At 39.6% G+C, this 26,195-nt stretch overlaps 1 long non-coding RNA gene across 2 annotated transcripts in view; it reads right to left on the bottom strand.

The window, feature by feature from the left end:
• Positions 1-26,195, bottom strand: part of LOC149257266 (uncharacterized) — a 96,412-nt gene continuing 70,217 nt past the window's right edge. Inside the window, exons 2-3 of one of the 2 annotated variants that reach the window (XR_016245936.1) lie at positions 21,300-21,390; positions 1-310 (exon numbers count right to left, since the gene is read on the bottom strand). This is a non-coding gene — a long non-coding RNA (uncharacterized LOC149257266). The remainder of the gene's footprint in view (positions 311-21,299; positions 21,391-26,195) is intronic. The other variant, XR_016245937.1, reaches the window with a different exon arrangement.

Genomic DNA, 26,195 nt, shown 5'->3' with positions numbered 1-26,195 from the left:
TTACCATAATAAATAGAAGCAATCCTTTCTGTGACAAGTTCCAAACTAGACTTGTAAAATAAAGATGCCTACAATTAGACGTAAACAGAAGTTCAATAAGCCAAAATGATACAAGAATAATAAAAACTGATATATGAGATCTGGAAGGATGCTTGAATGGCTCACAGACATAAAGGATTCCATCAGGCAATTCTCCTCCTAATGGAGCTCTAATAGCTAGACCAATAGCCCATGCTGTTCCAGAAGTCAATAACCCTGCTACATCTGAAGAATGCACTTCTCCTTTTTGTGGTGGAGTTTGGACTGCAACCTGTTCATCAAACGAGAACAAAACTCAGATTAGAAAGCACACTGGAATGATACTTTATGTTCCTAACCAATGGGAAATTATACACAAACTCCAAGTTGATTTCCTTCACAATCCATGAAACTTGAGAGTATAAACTTTGGTGAATAATAAGGATATGGAATAACCAGTATTGATGAAATACAATTGAAATTCATGAGATAAATGGGTAACAGGCATTCTTTGTTTTAATAGAGAAAAAACAAAATAGTTGTTTAGTATAGAGCCTGTGGACTTCTTATGCATAAAGTTGGACAGAGTAAGAATAGAGATTAACAAATAAGGTCTTATATATTTACATCGAGACTTATACTGGCCCTTTGAATGACAACCTTAACATACTGTCGAAAGCAATGAGAAAGTCCTGGAATTGTTCTTAAAATCCAGTAATAATCACTTGCTGTTGTTATTTCAACATTTGTATATGAAGTTTTATTTAGATCCTCTCTGTGCAACTATTCTGTCAGATCCAGAACAAATCACCATCGTTGATCTTACAAAATGATTTATTTCTAGGAGCTCTATACCACTTGCAACAACTTTTCTGCATCTAGATCTGGAAACCATGTATGATGTTCCATAAGCCAACAGAACCACAAAAATAGGCAGATCTCATTTTCACTGAAGTGCTCATCAATTTTGTCAGCCTCATTATCTGTGAATTCAAGCTTTGAAAGAAAGTGAGCACTTTTCCTCACTTCATGAAAGAGCATAAGCTAGTGTTGATAATATTGCCGAAATATCGGTGATATTTGGAAATATCACGATATTTTCAGCAAGCCAAAATATCGCCGAGAAAATATCGCGATATTTCCTTGCCTGAAAATATTGCAATATTTCCGAAATATCGCCGATATTTCGGCAAAAATATTGCGCGACGACCCTAAAAATTGCCGGGCAAGCTGGGCCGCGGCTAGGAAAAACAATTTTGGTCATTTCATTTGCCCATTTTGGTTTCTGAGTCTTGGAGAAGGAAGGGGAAGAGTTTTGTGTTGGTTGTCAAGGAGGGATTGAGGATCAAACAGCGATTATCACCACCAACTAAGAATTCTTTAAATCAAAAATTGAAGAGCAATGAGACAAACTTCATTTCTTTCATTAACAAGTAAGTTCTTAAAAACCCCTAGGGCCTATGTTAATGACTTTATTCATAGATTTAGGGTTATGCTTGCTTGCCTCTTTGCCTACCAACATTTTGCTTCTTTGTTTTTTTATCCATTTGCTATGGTTTTCATGCCATGAGCCAATGCAAGGGTTTTCTCCATATTTGGACAACAAGCTTCATTTTTTTTTAACTTTCTTATGCACCCTCTTATTGCCATTTTTCATTCACATTGTAAATAATGTAGTAAAGAAAAAATTAAAATGAGGTGGTTATTACTTATTATTTTTTGTGTTGGGATGTTTAATGCCAATTTTTTGTTTTTTTTGGTATCCTAGGTTTGAATTAGTTCATTACAAATATGCCAAAAGCCTTGGACCCATTTTGGGAGTATGGGGAGCCTGATGGTGGGACAAATCAAGCATATCTATCATGCAAATTGTGTGGGACCAAAATGGCAAGAGGGGTTACGCTATTGAATCAATGAAATACCACCTGGCTAGACTCCCTGGACATGATGTAATGCTTTGTACAGTTTCTAGTGCAGAGCTTATACAAAAAACTCTTGAAGCAATTGATGAAAAAGACAAAAAGGTAACTGCTAAGGAGAGGGCATTGATCTCAGATAGATAGCTACTAGTTTTATTTGTTTTGCTACATATAACTTATGGTGATGAGATACTTTTATATATGTGATGTTATTTTGTATTGGTTCTCCACATTTGAGTCCTTGATTGGACAATTATCAAGGATCAGTGAGATTTTGTGTCGCCTTTGATGTATCATTTTTATTTTACATCCACTACATCATATATACCAGTGCTTTCTTCATATTTATGTGCTAATGTGTTTATTTCGTGTTGTTATTGCTTTATATGTTTAAAAATCTGAAGAAAAAACAATGTATATATTAGGCATTTTTTATGTTTGCCGATATTGCAGATAAGATGTTTTCTCGACCCTCGCCGATACATTAGGGGAATATTGAGGTCTAAAATGGGCCTCTTAAAAAAAATGCACAACCAAATAAACTTTATAAGAACCAATAGGATTCAAGATGATGATGTCAACCATGGGAGATGATTCACCATTTTTGGAGTAAAAAAGTAAAAAGATTAAAAAATAATAAAATAATAAAACTATCTTTTCAACTCTTATTTTCAACTTATCTACCTAAGATTTTACTCAAATTTTGAGTGGGAGTACTCGTTGGATGCGAAATTTAATTCATCATCCAAAGAATACCATGTTGCATACTTCGATGGACCCTGCTACATGAAAAATGAGAAATACATGAAAAAACATGATTGCAATCACGTTTTTCATGTATTTCTCATTTTTTGTGTAGCAAGGTCCACCGTCCATCAAAAGTATGCAACATGGATACTCCTTGGATGAGAAATCAAATTTTGCATCCAACAAATGTTTCTGCTCTAAATTTGAGTAAACCCATAGGGAGATAAGTTGAAAATACGTGTTGAAAAATAGTTTTTTCTTTTTTCCCTCCAAAACTTGATGATGTAATCTAATCTTATTTTATTATTTCCACTATTATTTTATAACTTCCTTAGGAGGCCCATTTTAGAGCTCAAAACTCCCCTAATGTTTCGTCAATACTAATATTTTCAACATTGGCATAAGCAATAGATTGAAAGATTGAGATGTAGATGTTTGCACGCAACACTTATCGTAACCTTTCAAGAACGTTGGCCAAAGTATTTGCCCATCTTGTGGTGTGAAATAGATTCAAACTATTGTTCTGACTTAAATCTATCAGCAACCTAGGCAATTTCGCATATTAATTGATTGATTTGTACAGTAAGGCATAGCATATTAGTGAAATGTTTTACATGAACAAAAATCATAAGACTAAACAAAGGGTTTTATAAAAATCAGAGTTTTTCTAGCAAATTGCTAAGGTATATCACGAGCCCTAACCTTCACCCACAACAATGTGGGCTTAGTTAGTAGTAGTTGTCAAGCTAGTGGCCTAGCTCAAACAGTTGAGTGCTTTAAGCTTCAAGCAAGAGGTCTTGATATTGATGCCCCAAGTTGGCAGCCTCTATTGTGTGCCTCACTTAATGTCATACCAAGTCAGATGCCATAATCAACACAAATAGGTTTAAACTAGGTACCATACACAAAATGCATGGAAGTGCCTACGAGATTTTCCACGAGGTTTTCCTAGAAAAAAAAATAGTGGTCAAGTCACACAATATATCAGGGTTCAAATGAGAACTAACTCAATATATGTGAATTTGATAAGTCATAATAGATTGTTAGGGTAGATGAGGCTGCAAATGCTTGTTTTATTTTCATATTTTCTAATTCCAATGGTCCTAGGAAATTTCCCTCTGGGTTGGCCACTCTACCTGATCAATTTGATTTATATCCAGGAATGTAGTGCTATCTTGGAATTATGACAACACATGTTCATTGTTTGATGATTTTCTACTCAATTCCCCTGTCATAATATCAAGTCACTAATACCAAAACATCTAAGGTTCGTTAGTGAGCTTTGATATAAAAGTATCCCTAAAAGAGGGAAGAAATTTATTATACACCTATACCACAATGGTTAATTATTTTTGTTTCATTAATGGTAATTGATTTGTCACATGCTTCCACAACTAATAGACTGTATGTGAGTACAAGGATTGGTTTAATATCATTACCTGTCCAACCCATATGTAAGGGGCAACTTCATCGAACCATGAGCGTCTACTTAAATCCCATTATCAAAGAGCCTGGTTACAAACTTCCAAAAACTCTTGATGTGAGCTACTTGCAACAACCCATCGAAATAACTCCATTTATTCATTTTGTTCTTTCATCTGATTATGCCAATGAATGTGGGCATTATATCCATCTATACTTATGAATATGTCCAATATTTGAGGACTATCTATTCATTGATCCTTTTCTTGGCCACTGGAATAAGAGGGTGTTGTTCATTCAAAACGATTTATTACGTCCACTAATGAATGTGGGCATTATATCCATCTAAACTTACGAATATATCCAATATTTGAGGACTATCTACTCATTGATCCTTTTCTTGGCCACTGGAATAAGAACGTGTTGTTAATTCAAAAAGATTTATCATGTCCACTATAAGGCTTGACCTTAAATGAAAGGAACTTTGAAAGAACCCAAACGTCAAAATTTTTAATGGATCTAGCACACTTTAGTGTTCTAATTAAAGTAAGCTTTCAACAAGAAGAAGAACACAGAAGGGATCTATAAACGCAACCACTTTATTTAATTAATCACTGTAAATAATGCATGCCATAATGAATAACATAAAAAACCCTTGCCAATGGCATGCAATGTTGCTCATCAAATGAGAAATCAAATACAGTGAAGCACAATCGTGGACCCTAGATGGATCCACGAGACAAATTACACCCACGAGGTTTTTGTCTCTGGGATCAAACTAAAATTGGCCTCGCCAAGTTCTCAACAAAGACAAAATAGATAGATAACTCAAGATGATCCAAATGACTAGCTCTTATCCCCTTTTATAGGCTTGATGGACTCACTAGAAACCTTATTTTATTGTTTTCCCTCGAAAAACAAAGGCAAATACCATGGGCATATTTTGTCTGTTTTGACCATATCAAGAAAAGGGAATATTACAAATCCTCCCGCTCCAAAATTGCTTGCCCTCAAGCAATCCACATCTATCCATAGCAGACGCATTTGTACATTGATACGAAGATACCATACAAACCATTGTGCTACCCTATGCTTCCCTATTAAACGAACATGAATGGATCCTTCAGTACCTAGATCCCAAACAATCCTCCGACCAATCCTGCCATCAATAGATCCACCTGGATCCCAATGCCACCTAAGTCCTGGGACTTGTGGGTTATGATACCACCTCAGCCCTCCATCATTATCTATGCCTAAGGGCCCATGCTGTGATATGCCCTTGGCTAAGAGTATCCTCCTAAGAATCATCCCATCAATAGAGTACCAACTCATAATCTCTCACCAATCCATCCTGTGGGAAGGATGAATACCTGCACATGGAACAAATCTACTTTGTTGATGCTACTCAATGCCCAACTCATGTTGCTCCACCTGGTCACTCAACATGACCCATTTGGAAAACTCACCCTACTCTACCAATGTATAAAGGTGGGTTGGTAGTGTTGCAAACCCTATATATGTATTCCTGTAGAGGGTTGCTCTAAAACTCCCAATTGTACTCTTGCTTCCTTGTGAGGGACTTGAGTCGTTCCTCAACACTAGACAACTTGAATGTTGACTCGGCACATACTCTTATGAGCTCCTCAATTTTCTTGTTCTCCTGTAAGACAATGCCTCAAACTATTTGAATCCTCTGCTTCAACATCATAAGATCTGTCTTGAAATGCTTAATCTTTTCCCAACAGTCCTCTCTTGGAAATTTTGGTGCCCTACTGAATGTCTCTACATCTGTCTGCACCAAATGCCCAACTATCACAACTTCAACTTGAGCCTTTGACTGATTCTTTGGAAATGGCTCATCCTGCATACTATGTTTGTCATGTTTCCCCTCATGATCATGCTCATCATGTCGGTTCACTACTATTGGCTCCTCACTTAAGTTTCCTTGAATGTCTTCTCCCTGGCCTTCTCCACCTGTGGGGACAATTTTGTTGTTCATCCTCTCTGGTTGTCAAACATGGATGCACTGGTGGACTGTTATCTACACTTGATCGATCATATTTTTCATGGATGTCCTCCTCGAGATTTATGGACTCAGTGGTACAAAAGTCTACCACATCGTTAAGAGGAATTTCCTCCTCCTTTTCCCCATGTACTTCTAAGTGCTTGTTAAGCTAGATAATTATCATCAACTTGTCTTGCAAGTCTCTCTAAATGTCTTGCAAGTCTCTCTAAATAACATTGTGTTATTGCTCACTATCTGTACTTGACTACTCAAATCCTTAATGGGTGCTCTCCGAAAAACCAATGAACCCAACTATAGGCGAATCCACATGATCTGAAGGAGTCTCCAACTGTTATGCCCTTGTTGCCTCCTTCCTATCACCTGGGCATGAATGGTTACGTGCCCAAGGTCCCTTACAACTAAAGCATAGTCCTCTAGTTCTTAGTTTTTACTTGCTACAAGTTTTATTTCCTTTGTTCTTGCTTCCTCCATCAATCCTCTTTAGCTCCTTTGTTAAAATTGGCAACTAGGACCAAAGTCCATGTGGGTCAGCTTATTTATGGCAGCTGATATTTTTATTGGATCCCTCTCATCGAGAGGTGTAGGATTGATCCTAAGATCATCCGATTCCGATAAGTATTTATGGAGATATGAATTTATTTTGATTATGTAATTATTATCAAGCCGACCAACTCTTATGTAGGCTCTAGAAGCCCAAACGTCATGTCTATTCAACCTATACATTTTTGGTATAAATAGATGAGGATTTGATGTCATTTGTATACTCATTCTTAATGTGATCTCCTCTCCTCGTCTTGGGTTTTTGGAGAAGGAAAGTCACAAAAAGGATACATTGGCCTAGTTTGATGATGCCCTAATCCATCGCAGTCTTGGAGACCTTATAAGATATATGTTGCTCATAGTGAATGAGAAACGCTATTCATAGTGGATACGTTGTGGATGTTATACGTTGGTTTCATGCAGTCAAGGGAGATATTCACGCAGTCAATGGTCATGTTGTCCGCAGTCAATGTTCACGTTGTACAGGTTGACACTTATACGCAGCCCTAGCTTATACGCTGAAGTGGAGCCTAGCCGCAGTAAGGGAAGGAATATATATGCCATCACGCAAGGCATAAAGTTATTAACATGCAGGCAGAGACACATACGTTGGGTCATGAATTCGCAGGCAATGGAGACAGATACGCTGGTCATTGATGATACCTCTACGCAGATCATAGATGATATTCAACGCAGATATAAAGACTTATTTACACGCTGGTCATACGCTGTTCATGCAGAGATATATACGCTTCTCCTAGAAACATATATACGCAAGTAATGGTGACAGTTACACGCAGTTCAAACGTAGTCATGGTAACGCTGTTCATGAGGCACTTATACGCTGTCATAAGGGAAGCCGCAGTCAAGGCATGAAGTTGTATTAAGGAGCCGCAGTCAGTAAAGGGAGGAGCCACAGTGAACTGCACTGAGCCACAATCACGAAGAAAGGAACCGCAGTAGGGTTTGACTGCACCTAGTTTGGGTTTAAGGTGCAGTCACAACCTCAATCTCGACATACCAGTGATGGAAGATCTAGATGGTATCATTATAACAGTGTCGGTGATAAGTACAATGGCTCAAGCACTTGTGGTTAAGTAGAAGTACAGTAAAATGAAACCTCAATGAGAACTGTAACTTGGTGCCTCTCGATGGGTATCATGATCCAAGCATAAAAAGGAACGTTACCACGGTCTTAGTGGACTTATTTGATGGAAAGAAGCCCAGAACCCTCACTGTATCAGAATAAGGCTCCACTGTTACAGTTTAGTTAAAGTATAGTAGTGGAGACCAAACTTTCAGGTAGATCTCATGGATATGATAGAGAAGCAACAGTGAGGATCTCAGCATGATGATGGGCAGCGTGATGATGGATAAGATCATGGACATGGGCAGCATGATGATAATCATGATTAGTGCAGCATGGTGCAGTATGCAGTGGTGCCGCAAGAGGACCAGATGCATCACGATGATAGGTGAAGGAGTCACCTTGAGAATCAGTTGAAGCAGAATGTCTTCAACTAATCTCATCGTTATATGAAATGATCTATGCTAGATCTAGATAAGTCAAAGTGTTGACTTCTGTTGTAAATGTACTATCTCTCTCTCTCTCTTTCTCTACTGAACTTTGAAGAACATAAAAGAAGAATTGATCAAGGGTTTCCCCACATTGTGGGGTTTGTCCCTGGCTACTGCTACATCCTGTGTCCTCGTCTTGGCTTGTCTTCTGCGATTTATATTTATGTTCTATCTGCAGTTTATCTTAATGCTGATGTGATTGCTAACTGTGAAAATTTAAATAAATTGCTCTAGCATAGAACATACCTAAAATTAACATGGTATCAGAGCTGAGGCGAAGACAATGCCCAAGCAAGAGTGAAAGAGCAATCACCAAAGACAATAGGGACAAGATAAAAGGATCAATGGGTTCCACATCTCTTTTCTAAGTTCACAAAAGGTGAAGTCGAAGCTTAGCATATTATCAGAATGGCGTAGCAGAAGTCTCTGATGGCCCATCTAAAGATCACTTCATTGGGAAGTTCAGATCTAAGGATGGAAGAAAAGGCAAATGCCTTGGTTGCAATAAGTTCGGCCATTATGCAAAGGAGCGGCAGAGACACATCTCTTGATGAAGATAACAATCATTCCAGGGACATCTTCAATGATCAAAGGAATGACTGGTAATGCAGGTCATCAAGAAAATGGTCATCTCTTCAAAGAAAGCAAGGAACCCCAAAATCACTTTTATGTACCTGATCGCAAGAAGAACCTGGTGTCCATCTCGAAAATGGAAGTTTAAGGTTTCAGGGTGGCACTCATCGATGGAAAGGTACGTGTTTAAAAATAGATTTTTCAAAGATGTTTTAGAGTTCAGGGTTGTATCAAGTCCACTGGGGACCATGACCATTGACTCAGCACCGGAGGTCTGTGAGTCAGATGGTGACCGGGATGCCTGAATTCAAAAGGAGCATGAAGGTACATGTCTGAGATGTACCGAAGGAAAATCTTACAAGTGGACCATTCCCCTCATGTAGCAGGTCCACAGGTTTGGAACAACCCATGGAGTTTGAGATTCATGAACAGGGAATCTCATGTATACAGGTGGAAGAAAGCCCTCTATGGCTTGAAGCAAAACACCCCGGGCGTAGTATGAGAGGACTGATAGCTGTTTGATGAAGCTGAGATTCACTAGGAGTGAAACCAATCCAAACCATTACCCGAAGGCTAAGTTGCACGAAACGGGGAAACGGGGAAGCGACACGAAACGCGGAAGCGAAACGAAACGCGACCTCCCCGAATTTTGGAAACGGGGAAACGCGAATATATATAATAATATATATATATATATATATATATTAAAAACATTTAAAAATTATTAATATATATATGTGCAAGACTGCAATCATAAAGCATTAATGATACATTTACTTAAACATTTTAACATTAAGATTAAATTTACATCACAATGATCACATTTACTCATGAGTCATCACATAATGAAAATAAAAATATAGGAACTGGAAAATCCAAAATCAGCCTTTATTTATATTAGTATATGAGGCTGCAAGTACAATAAAGACTATAAGGCTGCAAGAACTATAGAGACAAGTCACAAAAGACTAATCCTCATCATAACAATCCTCATCAAAAATAGAAGCAGCAGAATGCTCAACAGTGGATGGTGGTGCTGAAGAAGATGATGCACCAATTCCACTTCCAGAATCCTCCTCAATATTCAGGGCAGCAAGAGAGAGATCCAAATCAGGATTTTCTGCATCCACATCCCATTCTTTAGAAGGACCACTGTTGTATTCTGGACCCCTACGAGATGCAAGGCGAAGGTTGGAGTGCACATAAACAAGATCCTCTGCTTTCTGTGAGCCCAACCTATTGCGCTTCACGGAATGAATAAAACCATAAGTGCTCCAATTCCTTTCTGCTGATGAAGAGCTTGCCACTTGTGAAAGAATACGAATGGCAAGGCTTTGCAAATGTACACCATTTGCTCCATGACAAATCCACCACCTAACTGGATTCATGGTGCTTCTCTCCTCCAAAGCTGATATATCTGCATAATCATCTATTCCTGCAGCAAAACTGGCAAATTCCTCCTTTACCTCCCTATGTAGGTGAGAAGGAAACATTCTCATTAGTGCTTTTTTCACCCCAGTAGCCACCTCTCTATCCTTATGGGGTGCCTTCCTCTTCCCATTGCTTTTAGCAATAAGCTCCTCATCATAAAATTTGGGGTTCAAAGCATGTGCTAAAGTGTGCAATGGTGTATTGAAATTGTTCCACCGGTCAACAATGATTTTCTTGATCAAACCAGCAAAATGATCATCAACAAACAGAAGTTGTGGAGACTCCTGCGAAATGATTTCCATAGTTTTCTCAACCATGGAATCCATGCCATCATATACCTCTCCCAAGAAAGGTTGGTCAGTGTCAGCACTCCGGAGAAGCTCAAATGCAGGGGTTGTGAACTTTAGCAAGAAATCTACCTTGCTCCACCAATCCTCATCAAGGCACAATCTACGCACCATAGATCCCCGCTCTGAATCTGCTTGTCTCCACTCAATCCACAGTTGACTCACCACCATAGAAACTAATGCATGCTTAACCTCAACAAGGCGGCGCAACATCACGAAGTTTGAGGCATATCTTGTCTCAGCAACTTTTAACAACTCCAATTTGGAGTACTCTCGAAATATGGCCTGAGACTGGTGGTGGTTGGTGATGAATTTGATAATCTCCCTTGCATCCCCTGTGACTTCCTTTATCCAGGAAACTTTGTTGTCGATCTCCTCTAAGATCAGATTCAGATTATGGACAATGCATGGTGTCCAAAATATGTTGTCATACCTCCCCTCAATAATCAAACCTGCAACTTTGCAAACTGGTGCATTATCCGTGATAACTTGCACCACCCTGTTAGCCCCTATTTGTTCAATAGCTTTTATAATAATATCAGCAATGAACTGTGCATCTTTCACCTCTCCTGAGCAGTCTTCTGCCTTGATAAACATTGCTCCTTTGGGGGAAGTGGCAATGATATTTATCAATGGTCTGCGCCTCATATCTGTCCAACCATCTGAGACTATGGTAACCCCAGAGCTACTCCAGGAAGAACGAATTGGAGCTAAAACGTCCTCCACAAGTTCCTTCTCATTTTTGAGAAGCTGGGTTCTGACTTTCTCATAGTTGGGCCCCTTGTACCCTTGAGGAGCTTTGTTAACTGCCCTCAACATATCTTGCCAGTAAGGAGAGCGAACAACATTGAATGGGATACCACATGCATAAATGCACCTGGCAACTCTGGAATCAGCTTCTTCTCTTGCTTGCACATTCACCAATCTAGCAATTCTGCTATCCTGAACTGATTGGGATGCCCCTGAGCCTCTGGTATGTTTGGGTGCTACTTGTTCATGTTCTTGACTGTGACCCAGACCACCTCTCCTCTTTCTTGCTTCAACTACAATCCTTGGCTCAACGTTAGATGTAGCCTGAGTATGCTCATCATGCCTCCTCTTAGTACCATCCGCCTCATCTTGCTCTCTTTGATATGCCCTCCTTACCAACAGATCTGCTGTTTTTGTGCAACCCACAATCCCCTGTCCTCCTCCATGCAACAGATGCGCCTTCACTCTTGGGTAGGAGCCCTTGTACGTAATATTGCAAAGAGTGCATCGCCATTCCCATGAGCCACCACCTCCACATTTTTGAAGCTTCACCACATGCCTCCAAAGAGGATAATATTCAACCCTTGGGTTGGCCCTAGGGTTTGAAGTTGCAGCTGCACTTTGGCTGGAAGCCATTGCTGCAAAAATAAATTAAAAAAACAAATCTGTAAATAATAAATTTATAAAAACGTTTTTCATATTTTTGGCTGTATAAACCCTAGAAAAATTAAAGAAATAGTAAGGAAAAAACTAAGAAATAAATGTGGCTTACCCAAATGAATTATCTGTGGTTGAATCTACCCTAAAATGCCAGAAAAGAGGAGAAATATGGTTGTAGTTGAGCCAAATCTGCTGCAAAAATAAATTTAAAAAACAAATCTATAAATAAAAAACGTTTTTCAGCAATTTAGCTGCATAAACCCTAGAAAATTTGAGGAAATAGTAAGAAAAAACTAACAAAATGAATGTGGCTTACCCAAATTAATTTTCTGTGGTTGAAACTACCCGGAAATGCCAGAAAAGAGAAGATAAATATGGCTGTAGCTGAGCCAAATCTGCTGCTACAGAAATCTCTTGCTGAAATCTCCTTCTCTTGCTGCTGAAATCTCTTTCTCCCGCTGCTGAAATCTACTTTGCTCAATGCTCAAAACACCAACTACTGAAACAACTGCCAATCTCCAAGAGAAACTCCTTGCTGAATAGTGTGATGAGAGAATGAGAGGCACAGCTCTTTTATAACTTTAGAAACGCTTTCTAGAAGTGATTAGAAACCCTAAGCTAAACCCTAAACTAATTAGGAATTTTTTTTTTTAAAAAACAAGTGCTTTTTTACAGGAAACGGGGCCCGTACGGCGTGGAAACGAGTTTCCGTCCGTACGGGCGCGTTTCCATCTCGGGAAACGCGCCCATACGGACGGAAACTCGTTTCCACGCCGTACGGTACGGGGAAACCCGTTTCCGTTTCGTTTCCGTATGGAAACGGACCCCTGCCCAGCGTTTCCTGCTACTTAGCCCGAAGGTTGTGGATGATAAACCTCTTATACCGGCACCTTATGCGGACGAACTATTTCTGACAGGTACAGACCCTCTCATTTGCAGAAGTAAGAGGGAGTTGGATTCCAGACATGTTTTACAGTTAGCATGGTGAGCTCATATTTGGTTGAGCCTCACTGGATTGATGCCAAGAATCTTCTGAGATATCTTTGGGGCACAATCTCTCATGGATTGAGATACACTGCCGGAAATAAGAAAACTGCATGATTATTCGAATGCTGATTGGGCAGGCAGTGTGGAGGATCACTAAAGCACTTTTCATTGCTGGTTCTCTTTGGATTCTGCTTCGATATCATGGATGAGCAGGAAGCAGAAGTCGGTTGTTATAAGTACCGCCGAGACTGGATACATAACTACGAGTATGACCTTGTATGAAGTTGCCTGGTTGTGGAAACTCTTCAGTAAGTACACATGATGAATACCACTGTGATTCTCTGTCACAACCAGAGATGGGATTCGATTATTGTGGAATCCCGTATTCGACGATTGCTCCAGCAGATAGACATCAGATACTGCCTTATCTGGGATATGGTAAGTCAATGAGTAAGGAGGCTCCATCACATTAAGATGATGTACAGGTCGATACACTTTGTTAGAGCCCCAGGGAAAGATCAAATTTGTGATTTTCCCGAACGACTTGGAGTCGTCGAGAGACCCTTGTACAAGGGTCCTGCATGTTGCATACATTGAGCTCTGGGAGCTCTGGGGGCTTGCGGTTCTTACTGGAGCAACATACGACCACAGGGTGACTCACCCTCCCCTGGTGGTGCACACTGGGACAAGATGATTCGCTGTCTTGTGGGACAAGATGATTCGCTCTCCTATGAAACAAGATGACTCGCTCTCTTGTGGGACAAGATGATTCGCTCTCTTGTGGGACAGGATGATTCGCTCTCCTGTGTAGCAGGATGATTAGTTCTCCTGTGAGGTCTGGATGATGTGTTCTCCATGACGATTATGTAGCAGGATGATTAGCTCTCTTGTGAGGCCTGGATGATGTGTTCTCCATGGCGATTCTGTAGCAGGATGATTAGTTCTCTTGTGAGGACAGGATTGATTAAGTTCTCCTGTCAAGGCATCCTACCCATGCAGTCTAGGACTCATGGGAAGTACCTCTCATCTAATCATTGAGCAGGGAAATGAGGATAGGGACCATAGTAGTACCGATGGACGCATCGCTGTATCTATCGTACTACCTATGCTAGGATGACCTTCATTGATCTGGGATCGATGATACTAGTCTAGGACCAGTGGTAGGAGTTGTACCTACTATGACGCTGACTTCGAGTCGGTTGAGATTGGTCTGGGACCAGTGGTACATACTCTGAGACTGACTTCGAGTCAGTGAAGGACTGATCTAGGACCAGTGGTAGGAGTTGTACCTACTATGACGCTGACTTCGGGTCAGTTGAGATTGGTCTGGGACCAGTGGTACATACTCTGAGACTGACTTCGGGTCAGTGGAGAACTCGTTTGGGACCAGTGGTAGGAGTGGTACCCACTATGACGCCAACATTGGGTTGGTTGAGACTGGTCTGGGACCAGTGGTACGCACTCTGAGAGTGACTTCAGGTCAGTGGAGAATGGTATGAGACATTCTCGATCAATTCTTCTTCTTCATAGTTCAGCAGAGCAAAGTTGAGCAGAGCAAAGCTCGCAGAGCCAGCAAAGCTGAGCAGAGCTGAGCTGAGCAAAGCTGAGCAGAGCTGAGCTGAGCAAAGCAGAGCAGAGCCAGCAGAGTCAGTAGAGCTGAGCAGAGCCAACACAGCTGAGCAGAGCTAGGCAGAGCAGCGCAAGGCACTGATGGCAGAGATAGTACAGTCGGACATATGGATCAGCAGATGGAGTTTTCCCTAGTTGAGAGGGTGTGTTAAAATTGGCAACTAGGGCCAAACTCCATGTGGGTCAGCTTATTTATGGCAGCTGATATTTTTATTGGATCCCTCTCGCCGAGAGGTGTAAGATTGATCCTAAGATTATCCGATTCCGATAAGTATTTATGGAGATATGAATTTATTTTGATTATGTAAGCATTATCAAGCCGACCAGCTCTTATGTAGGCTTTAGAAGCCCAAAAGTCATGTCTATTCAACCTATATGTTTTTGGTATAAATAGATGAGGATTTGATGTCATTTGTATATTCATTCTTAATGTGATCGCCTCTCCTCGTCTTGGGTTTTTGGAGAAGGAAAGTCACAAAAAGGATACGCTGGCCTAGTTTGATGATGCCCTAATCCATCCCAGTCTTGGAGACCTTATAATATATACGCTGCTCATAGTGAATGAGAAACGTTGTTCATAGTGGATACATTGTGGATGTTATACGCTAGTTTCATGCAGTCAAGGGAGATATTCACGCAGTCAATGGTCATGTTGTCCACAGTCAATGTTCATGCTGTACAGGTTGACACTTATACGCAGCCCTAGCTCATACGCTGAAGTGGAGCCTAGTTGCAGTAAGGAAGGAATATATATGCCATCACGCAGGGCATAAAGATTATTAACACGCAGGCAGAGACACATACGTTGGGTCATGAATTCGTAGGCAATGGAGACAGATACGCTGGTCATTGATGATACCTCTATGCAGATCATAGATGATATTCAACGCAGATATAAAGACTTATTTACACGTTGGTCATACGCTGTTCATGCAAAGATATATACGATGCTCCTGGAAACATATATACGCAAGTAATGGTGACAGTTACACGCAGTTCAAACGCAGTCATGGTAACGCTGTTCATGAGGCACTTATACACTGTCATAAGGGAAGCCGCAGTCAAGGCATGAAGTTGTATTAAGGAGCCGCAGTAAGCCGCAGTCAGTAAAGGGAGGAGCCACAGTGAACCGCACTGAGCCACAGTCACGAAGAAAGGAACCGCAGTAGGGTTTGACTGCACCTAGTTTGGGTTTAAGGTGCAGTCACAACCTCAGTCTCGGCATACCAATCATGGAAGATCTAGATGGTATCATTATAACAGTGTCGGTGATAAGTACAATGGCTCAAGCACTTGTGGTTAAGTAGAAGTACAGTAAAATGAAACCTCAGTGAGAACTGTAACTTGGTGCCTCTCGATGGGTATCATGATCCCAGCATAAAAAGGAACGTTACCACGGTCTTAGTGGACTTATCTAATGGAAAGAAGCCCAGAACCCTCACTGTATCGGAATAAGGTTCCACTGTTACAGTTTAGTTAAAGTACAGTAATGGAGACCAAACTTTCAGGTAGATCTCATGGATATGATAAAGAAGCAACAGTGAGGATCTCAGCATGATGATGGGCAGCATGGTGATGGATAAGATCATGGACATGGGCAGCATGATGATAATCATAATTAGTGCAACATGGTGCATTATGCAGTGGTGCAGCAAGAGGACCAGATGCAGCACGATGATAGGTGAAGGAGTCACCTTGAGAATCAGTTGAAGCAGAATGTCTTCAATTGATCTCATCGTTATACGAAATGATCTATGCTAGATCTAGATAAGTCAAAGTGTTGACTTATATTGTAAATGTACTATCTCTCTCTCTCTTTCTCTGTTGAACTTTGAAGAACATAAAAGAAGAATTGATCAAGGGTTTCCCCACATTGTGGGGTTTGTCCCTGGCTAGCGCCACATCCTGTGTCCTCTTGTCTTGGCTTGTCTTTTGCGATTTATATTTATGTTCTATCTGCAGTTTATCTTAATGCTGATGTGATTGCTCACCGTGAAAATTTAAATAAATTGCTCTAGCAAAAATTAACATCCTTCTTAGTCAGCACCCTTCTAAGCAATTTTATGTTTTGCATGACCAACTTTTCAACTAGATCATAGGCGGTTGGTGATACAACTAGTTCCTTTCTCCAAATGGTCAACAGTTTGGATCTTAGTATCTTGCAAATGTCAACATCTCCTTCTAAGAACAAGGACACAATCTTTTGCATGCTTGTTTTGACACGGTCGGGATGAGCTGATGTAATGCTAGTGTAAAAGGTCTAGAGCAACTGAAAGATTAAGTCATCACATTCCAAATTCAACATAAAGGTGCCAAAGTTGAACTCTACCATGAGTTCTAAAATTTTGCGCCACTTTTGAAAGGTAGGAAGCATCATGTTGTTCAACCCTTGAAGGGTTTCCACTATCAACTGCAATATCTCCCTCATGAGATCATTATTGTAAGGCGGTAGAGGTGATGTTAAAGCTATGATCCTGCTGAGACAAGAGGCAACTATGAGCCTAAATTCTTCACAAGGATGATCCCAGAGTTTGGGTTGTATCAATGCAAGCATGGATGGCTTGAGAGCCCAACTGAGTTTCTTCCATTCTCGCTGCCCCACCCCGGACAGACACGTGTCTAATTCCTCCAACTTATGAAGGTCTATGACTGAATTTTTTCATTGCAATTCAAATCCAAGTGCGAAGAGACACTTGCTTTTTACATCTTCCTTTCAAATATCCTTTGACTGTTGAAGGATAACATGGACCTTCCAAGAGAAAGGCATGTTGTTCTGCTCTTGCTTCTGATCTGTAAGTTGTTGCCATTTTTTATCCATAGAAGTATTGTAGCCCAAAGAATCAACTGATGTATTACTATGTTGATTCTTATGGTGTTTCCAAAAGTAAAATGATGACATTATGGTTTGGCATCAATGGATCTCAATACTTAGTCTTCCTTCTCTCTCCCCTTTTTGTGGTATCTCAACAATACCTTAGTGTGCATGATACAGGCTCACTAGAACTTGCAGCAATCACTCGACATACAACTTCACAACTCTACAAACAAACTCTTGCTTAGCCAATGTGTGATTAGCAATACAAATGACAACAATACAAGACTATATGCCAAACCTTGATTGTAACTTATCAAACTCAGACTCATACTCTGCCCCCAGCATACATCCATACTACATATACTGACATCCTTATGACAACAGCGAATTAAACTCAGTCTTTTACAAATTGATAGTATGGGCTACACCAAGAAATACGGCTACAAATCTGGTCTTATTTTCCATGGGTCACCCTAGAATCTATGGCAGCATATTGTAAGGGTTTTTCTAGAGATGAACTAGAGGACAAATACATTAATAGTTGATGAAAAGAACATTGAATGCTATAACAATCCTCAAAAGTTTTAATGCAACAATGAACAATGCAATAATTGGTTGGAGCAAACAAATACCGTATTAATTCTCTTAACTATATTTGTCATAAAAAGAACCTGGACCCTCTCGGAAAGACTTCAGGGAACTGGAGATTGAACCTTCACAATTTCACACTCCTTGGCAAGGAACACCTCTATTAGCCTAAGTCTCTGCAGTTCTGGCAAAGAATGGTACACAAATCACTCTAGACTGTCAATGATCTCTAGTTGCAACAATCCAAAATGCTCTTCCAATAAAATTCAACACACTTTATACTCTGTGCAAGCAGGCACTGCATGTCCCAGTGATCAAACCACTGAATCTGTCGCACAATATTCACACAACATCAAAACCATTAGTGTATACCATAGTTTTAAAACTAGGTCGCTCTAACTCAGAATCGGCCTAGTAGACCAAGCCATACCCCGGCCCGGACCGACGAGGTCAATTATCCGGTTCGGTGTCCAGTCTCTTGTCGAACCAGCCAAGTTAGTCACCAATTTGATCAGTTCGGTAATGGACCGGTCAGACTAACCAAGAGAGACTTAAACGGGTCGGTCTCGACAGCGAGAAAAAAGGCGGGTTGGGTGGACTTGAAATCAATTTTTTTTGTTTAAACTATTTCCTAGCCCCTCTATTCTTCTCCCATGCCTATAAAGGTGACCCAACCCGCTCATATTTCCTCACAACTATCTCATTGCATTTATGTGAGCCCTTGTGAGGAGTTTGTGAGCCGTTGGAGTTGGTTTTTGGAGCAACATTGAGGAGGTTCTTGGGCGATCTTTGGAGCAACATTGAGGAGTTGGTTTTTGGAGCAGCATTGGTTATGTGTTTTTGTTTTGATCTCTATATATTACATGTATTGGACAGTGCACTCAATGCCATTTTGATATAATAGATATATTCATGAGCATGCTTTGATCAAGTGTTGTCTTCTCTCTATTATTCTAATGCTTTGATTTTGGAAACATGAATAAAAATCTTTAAAAATATGGTTTTTCATTAAAATTAAATATTTAATGAACTTTTTACAAAGATTGAGTTGTTGGAATCAATTAGTCGGAGTTGACCCTCAGTGAGTTTGGAGTCTGAATCTGAGTTTAAAAACTATGGCATATACCTTAATCAATTGTAAGTGTACAACCCTTAGATTGTGCATGCAGGTGCCCCAGCGATCGAATTTGTGGCCCAAGGCCATTATGCACGCACAGTAGTATGGTTGTCAACTCTGAAATGTGGCAAATTTGCACGAGATCGTATGGCTCGTCGGCTCAGAGATCAGCATATGAATGGACCAATGTGATGTGTGTGGCTTTACGGCCCCCAATCCCTGTTGCCTATGTGTGAACAACCTGATGCATAACATTGAATAACCTTCGCACCATGGCACAAGGATGTCATCGTCAAGAATCGGCCTTCCACGGAATTGATGTGATGCCCTTCTTTAATCAGCTAGATGGCCCAACACGTGAGGAGTATGGCTTCATGTGATGCTTCACGATCTCTTGTGTGCTTGTGCATGGCTGCCGCCTGTACAAAATGGTGATTGGCTCCAATGACTCGGCCTCCAATACTTGTCGCTTGCACAACTCATGTATGCTTCAAAGCTTACTGATAACTCCACAACTTCAACGAGTAAATACCGTATGAGCCAAATGATGAGAAAAGGGTCAAAAAACAATAAAATGAGTGGCAAAACCATTAGATCATTTTATTGTTTTTCATTCATTTTATTGTTTTTCATCCATATAAATGGTTTGAGAGTGGCAAAACAGGCTCTTAAACATTCCAGGAGCGTTTATATGGATGAAAAAAATTAGATCATTTTTAAAAAAACTATATTATCAAAAAAACAATATTATCAGTATGCTTCAAAGCTTACTGATAACTCCACAACTTCAACGAGTAAATACCATATGAGCCAAATGATGAAAAAAGGGCATGGATTTGTTTAATTACGATTATCCAACCTTAAATTAACACATGACTGTGTTACCACCAGGGAATACTATGCAAACCCCACACTCAAGAAATCAAACAAAGAATATTCAGTTTCAATTTGTCTTGTGAGAACATAGATGACACATATTATTCCCGGCAAGTACCAAAAATATTTTGCATGGCATTCGTAATGGCTCCATTGATTCAGCTAAATCGCCACAGCCCTTTGATTATTGACAAATGTCAGGGAATGAACGTGGGACTTAACCTCCTATTAATGAACCAACTGGCCCAGCAGCTCGACCTTTGAGTCTGGCACAAATTCAGCCAGCAAGACAACATTTAGATCTCCTTCAAAATAGGTGTAATCCACCCACAATCTATTACAAGAATGATGATTGGTTAGTCTCTGCTATTTGGCCTTAAATACTCGAACTCCTCGAGCATAAATCAACATCTAATAAACTTTCGTAAATTGGCGTCCCAAATCAAGATATTCAACCACGAACTTAGTGCACTTTACATATACTATTAAGCCCCTCAAAGATAACGGACTTGGTCAATTAAACTCGGCTTGCAAAAGAGGTAAACTCGGTCAGCTTCTTCAGTGATGCAACTTTGACCTATAAGTTGTTCTTTTGATGCCATGGAACCTCATCCTCCTCATTAGGTGAATTTGGCCTTAAAACCTTGTGCTGGTCTTCAATAATTCAGTCCACCTTCAACTGAGCTTTGCCTTTCACAAAGGTATGTTCTTAGCCTCTCTGAAGACGTTGAAATGACACAACGATCAACCCTTAAGAAGCTAAGGAAATACTCAACTCTCCTAATGGTTTTGGTCTTCGTCACTACAAACATAAACCAGATCCGGGAATGACTAGCACAATTCGACCTTTAGATGAGTTGATCCGGCCTTCGTAAAAAATGCTCTCAACTCCTACCAAAAAAAAATTGCTCTCATTCCCTGCAGTTTGATCGGCCCTCCTTGATATTTTTGGTCTTATGACAACCCTTTCAAAATACGGCCTCAAAAGATAACAATAATTCAAGTTAGCTTCACGGCCTTCAACAAAAGTAAAAATTGGCCTTCTTTTAAAGATATTGGCTTAATAAAATTAAAGTTTTGGCATTTTTAAATAAATAATTTGGCTCTTTTTCCATTCTTTTATCTTTTTTCTTAAATAACATTAGACTTTAAAAAAAATACTTCTACAAAAACAACCTACGAGCAATGAACTCCGGAAAAATTTTACAATAATAAGCCAATTAGGGTGGTTATAGAAAACCACCGAAATCACTAAGATTCTAGCTAGGGTGATTACCTGAGGATCACCGAATACGAGTTTCTCCTAAACCCTCGATCTTCTCCGAAGTTGATCTGCAATAACCCTAAAATTGGCAGGATGCACAGCTCTGATACGATTTCAAGATCCCAAACATCAAAAATTTTAATGAATCTAACACACTTTAGAGTTCTGATTGAAGTAAGCTTTCAGCAAGAACAAGAACACAGAATGGAACTATAAACACAGCCACTTTATTTAATTAATCACTGCAAATAATACATGCCAAAATGATGAACATAGAAAACCCTTGCCACTGGCATGCAATGTTGCTCATCAAATGAGAAATCAAAGACACTGAAGCACAATCATGGACCCTGGATGGATCCACCAAACAAATTATTCCCACAGGGTTTTCGTCCTTGGGATCAAACTAGAATTGGCCTCAACAAAGAAAAAATAGATATACAACTCAAGATAATCCAAATGCCTAGCTCCTATCCCCTTTTATAGACTTGATGGACTCTCTAGAAACCTTATTTTATTGTTTTCCCTCGAAAAACAAAGGCAAATACCATGGGCACATTTCATCCATTTTGACCATATCAAGAAAAGGGAATATTATAAATTTCAATGCTCTCTTCTAGACACGAAGATCAGGGTCCTCTTTAAAATACTACCAGCAGAAAGGACACATGTTTCCATAATGCCTAAAGACTATTCCTTGACCCCATGTGGGAAGACATGCCCAACAATGAGTAACAACGGAGTAGGGATGCACCATTTTGTATAAGAATCATATGCATGTATTTATTGAGCAGATATATGTTGCATATCAGCAGTTTAGTAAGAGAAATTAAAGACATTGAATTACTTTTGTTTGAGTTTGTTATAATGTAAAACCATTTATCCCGCTTGCAAAAAAATAGCTATGAATTCAAAAAGTCGTTTTAGTTGAATAAGTTTATGATGTAAAACCATTTATCCTACAGAAAGATACATGTCAGAATAATATCTATAAACAAGGTCTTAAGCATTAGAGTAGGATATGTTTTTGTGAATGTTTAGTGCAGGTAATCAATGAAATATTGTAGCATATTTGACCAAGTGTAGCACCCAGACAAGTCTTTGAGAGGCAAGACAACCTAATCAGGGATCTATACCTTCTAAAAAAAGTTTTAGAATAATATCTATAAATAGGCTCTTCGGCCTTAGAGTAGGATATATTTTGTGATGTTTTGTATAGGTGGTCTATGAAATACTGCACACTTAGCCAAGTGCAGAGGCGACACTGTTCTTTGAGATAGCCTAGGTGGGCATCTATTCCTTCTTAAGAAAGTTCTCTCCAATGTACTATTTTAGGGATATAAGTTTCTGAGAAAGTTCTGTAGGGTGGCGCCCAAACTACTCTTCAAGACAGCCTGGGTGGGCATCTATACCTTCTCAGAAAAGTTCTTTCTCCTATGTGTTATTTTAGGGATATTTGGATTTTAGAGATAGTTTTGTTTAGCTAAAGGTGATAACTGTTGTCCAATCAGTTCATATCTGAAGTTTATTCTGCAGGACTTTCTAATTCCTTAAGGCAGTTATATTTCTATAATGGCTGGATTTACTTGCTTACTATACTTTTGTACTACGTTTGTATTGTCGTTTCCATAGTAAACTGGTTATACTAGATCTGTTGTGCTATTTTTGGGATACCTGAGTTTCAGAGATAATTTTGTTTAGCTTAGTACTATAACTGTTGTTCAATCAATTCAGATCTGAAGTTTATTCTGCTGCATTTCTAATTCCTAGATGCAGTTTTATTTCTACAATGGCTGACTTTACTTGTTATTATACATCTGCACTACATTTTTCCCAATTTATTGTTGTTTCCATAGTGAAATGTCCGTATTAGATCTGTTTTTGCAGAGCATATCAGTCTATTTTCAGTGCAGTCTCTGTGTCCATTAAAAGAAGAATGCATATCAGATTATCTTCTCATTTATAGTATCAGATTTCATATTAGATTCATAACAGTGGTATCACAACCACTTTCTTGGCATCATGGGGAAAACCAATGATTACAAAATTTCCTAGATCTAGAGAAGTTATAACAGGAAAGGTAGTGCAACTATTATCTATTCATTGATTGAAATCCAAGTTATGGGAATCTTGTAACAATGAATCTCTTGAGAAGAAAAAAATTGCAGAATATGTTCAGCTTTATGAAAAAGATAAGAGGAGATGGTTCTTGGAACTTGAAGATTTTTTAAAGGAGGAATCCAAAGTGGTGATAAAAATGCAAGTCATGTTGAAGACTACAAGGATGAAGTGAACATCTCTGTTCACAATTTGGGTGGCTCCAGAAATTGACAGTGCTACATCAGTATTAGCTGCATAGTATCCTGTCAATGATGAAGAGGACACTGCTAAATCATCAAGTATTACCACATGGCATACAAAATGTGATGATGACTATCAAGATCAAACTATTAATCTATCTGTTAGCTCATATGTCAACCAGAAGCTGTTGACACTCCAGAGATCATGCAATAGAACAGCTAAGTTCTAACCATGTGTGCACTCCCAGAAATCAACAATTTGTTTGTTCCATTGTTGTCACAATTATTTTTCGTAGTACAAGAACTCTTTCTCTACAAAAAGCTTAGATCCCCTGTCATTAAATGAAAAGTATTTTGGAATCTCTTGTGGATATGTAATTATTAGATCGTTGTTACTTCCAGAAAGCAAAACAAGAAGTACCAAATTTCAGAGAATAGACAGTAACTCACGATAAATTACCTTCAATCGTGCATCACACATACTTTGATGATCACCTGTCTGATTTTTCGGTGTTCTAATATAGCAGAAGGGAAGCTTTTTCTAGATCAGAGGCAGGGTGTCACAAATCTAGGACTATGGGCATCACAAATTCAACAAATAAGAAATATTTTGCCGAGTCCCATCAATCTTCTTCCTCCAAATACAATTTCACAACTTCCTAGAAATGTCTGCATGCTCAACAACATTTTAGAAGTTTCCAGGTTTGCCTTCTGATCCAAGTTGGACATTACAAAGAAGCTTGGACTTTGCAGCTATTTTGAAGGAGAGCCCACATAATTTTAAGACTTCAACTACAAAAAAAAAATGATTATGATGATAAATCAAAAACATGGATAATAAAAAAAAATTAGTGTATAGATTTTAGGGTGTTTTTTGGGATCAACAAGTGAAACTATTATCTACTTTCACTTCTTACATTCAATGCTCTCTTTTACATTGGAATGAATACTACAATGATTATTGTTTCATATTGGCTTATTCACCATCAGCTCACTCTTTTCTGTTTGCCTCATATGTTGTGTGCTTGGAAAAGAAGGACCATCAGAAATGAGCGATATTTCAGATACCATTTGGGATGGGGAAGATGTGAAAATTCCTACACTCAAGGAACCCCTACTACAGCAAAACTGAATTTACTTCTACTTGATTTTAATATACATTATCAAGTTATTTTCTGAATACTGAAGTAAATTACTTCTGCAGCCTACACTACTTAAAATTTGATTACATGAAACAGAAAACTAAGCAAAGAACAAGATACATACGACACGTTTATTTTTGGACAAAATAGTCCCCGGAAAAATCCAATGTGGAAAAACCGGTGCAACAGCTCTGAGGGTTTCTATTATTAAGCAGTGATTCTGAATACAATGCTGGATGCCCTCCCGGCAATCTAGTGACACAGCAAATACAATGGCGGAAAACTGAGCGAGTTTTACCTCACTCCACCCAGCAGATTCCGGCTAATCCGGCAACAAAACTGGCTAACCTCGTCTATCTCTGCGTTGGCCCTGCGTCAGCATGCACTGTCTCTTCTGCCTACCGCATCAACCTTCCCGGTTGTTCTGACATTTCCGGCTTTCTGCATGAGGGCAGCGACTGCTTATGCGCTAGCCCTTTTGGCTCTGTGTCAAGCCTGAGTAGGCCCAAATTGGCCTAGCGTCAATCCTCCTAGTTGCTACGCTGCCTCCACTAGCTTCTCTCTGCTTCTCTGTCCGTACTCCCAAACTATCCCTGCCCTTCTGCTCCAGAATGATCATTCAGTTCGAAATCTCAGCTTCCTATGTTGATTTGGGATAGCATCGGATGTGCTCTAGCCACGAAAATTGGTGGAGAGGCTAAGGCACATGAGATCTCCAATACGCAGAAAGGGTTTGGGTAAATTCTAAACAGTTTGGGAAGAAAACGCTTACTGAGCAGTATCTTCATGCCGAGTCCCATCATTTCCCTGCTCAAAAGTTGGGTGTTCTTAACACCCTCGCTACTCGTGCCCTTAGGATTTCTGATAATGAGAGCTTCGATAAGGAGAAATCCCATCTCCTTAATGTCTTTGTGGAGAATGGCTATAGTAGGCGCCTAGGTCAGAAGGCTTTCCTTAAAGCCTCTAAAAATTCGTTAATTAAAAAAGAACCTAAAGAACGCCGGCTAGGTGTCCATCTTCCCTATGTCCAGGGAACCACAGACAAGATTGCTCGGATCCTTAAGAAGTATGATATTCCCTCAACCTTTAGGCCCCTCAACACCATTCATAAATCCCTCCGATCGGTGAAAGATCCCATTGACCCTAAAGACATGAAGGGTGTCTACTTGATCCCTTGTTCTTGTGGGACCCCCTATATCAGGGAAACAGGGCGCTCCATCCATCAAAGGATCAACAAACATGCAGCTAACCTAAGACATGGGAGAACCAAGTCTTCAGCGTTAGCAGAGCATGCGGAAAAGACCAAGCATCAGGTTTGTATAGAGGAGGCCAAGGTTATTGCCAAGGTTGCACAGTTCCATCACCGTAAATTCAAGGAAGCTATTGAAATTGAAAGAAGGCCTAACAATCTCAATAGAGATGACAGTTGGAAGATCAGTAGCTGTTGGATCCCTGCCCTTTCTTCC

This window comes from Pinus tabuliformis, chromosome 6 (assembly GCF_031772625.1).
Source record: "Pinus tabuliformis cultivar Carrire ecotype Pingquan chromosome 6, CPIR1, whole genome shotgun sequence".
NCBI lineage: Eukaryota > Viridiplantae > Streptophyta > Pinopsida > Pinales > Pinaceae > Pinus > Pinus tabuliformis.
This window is presented reverse-complemented; position numbering and strand designations above follow the sequence as displayed.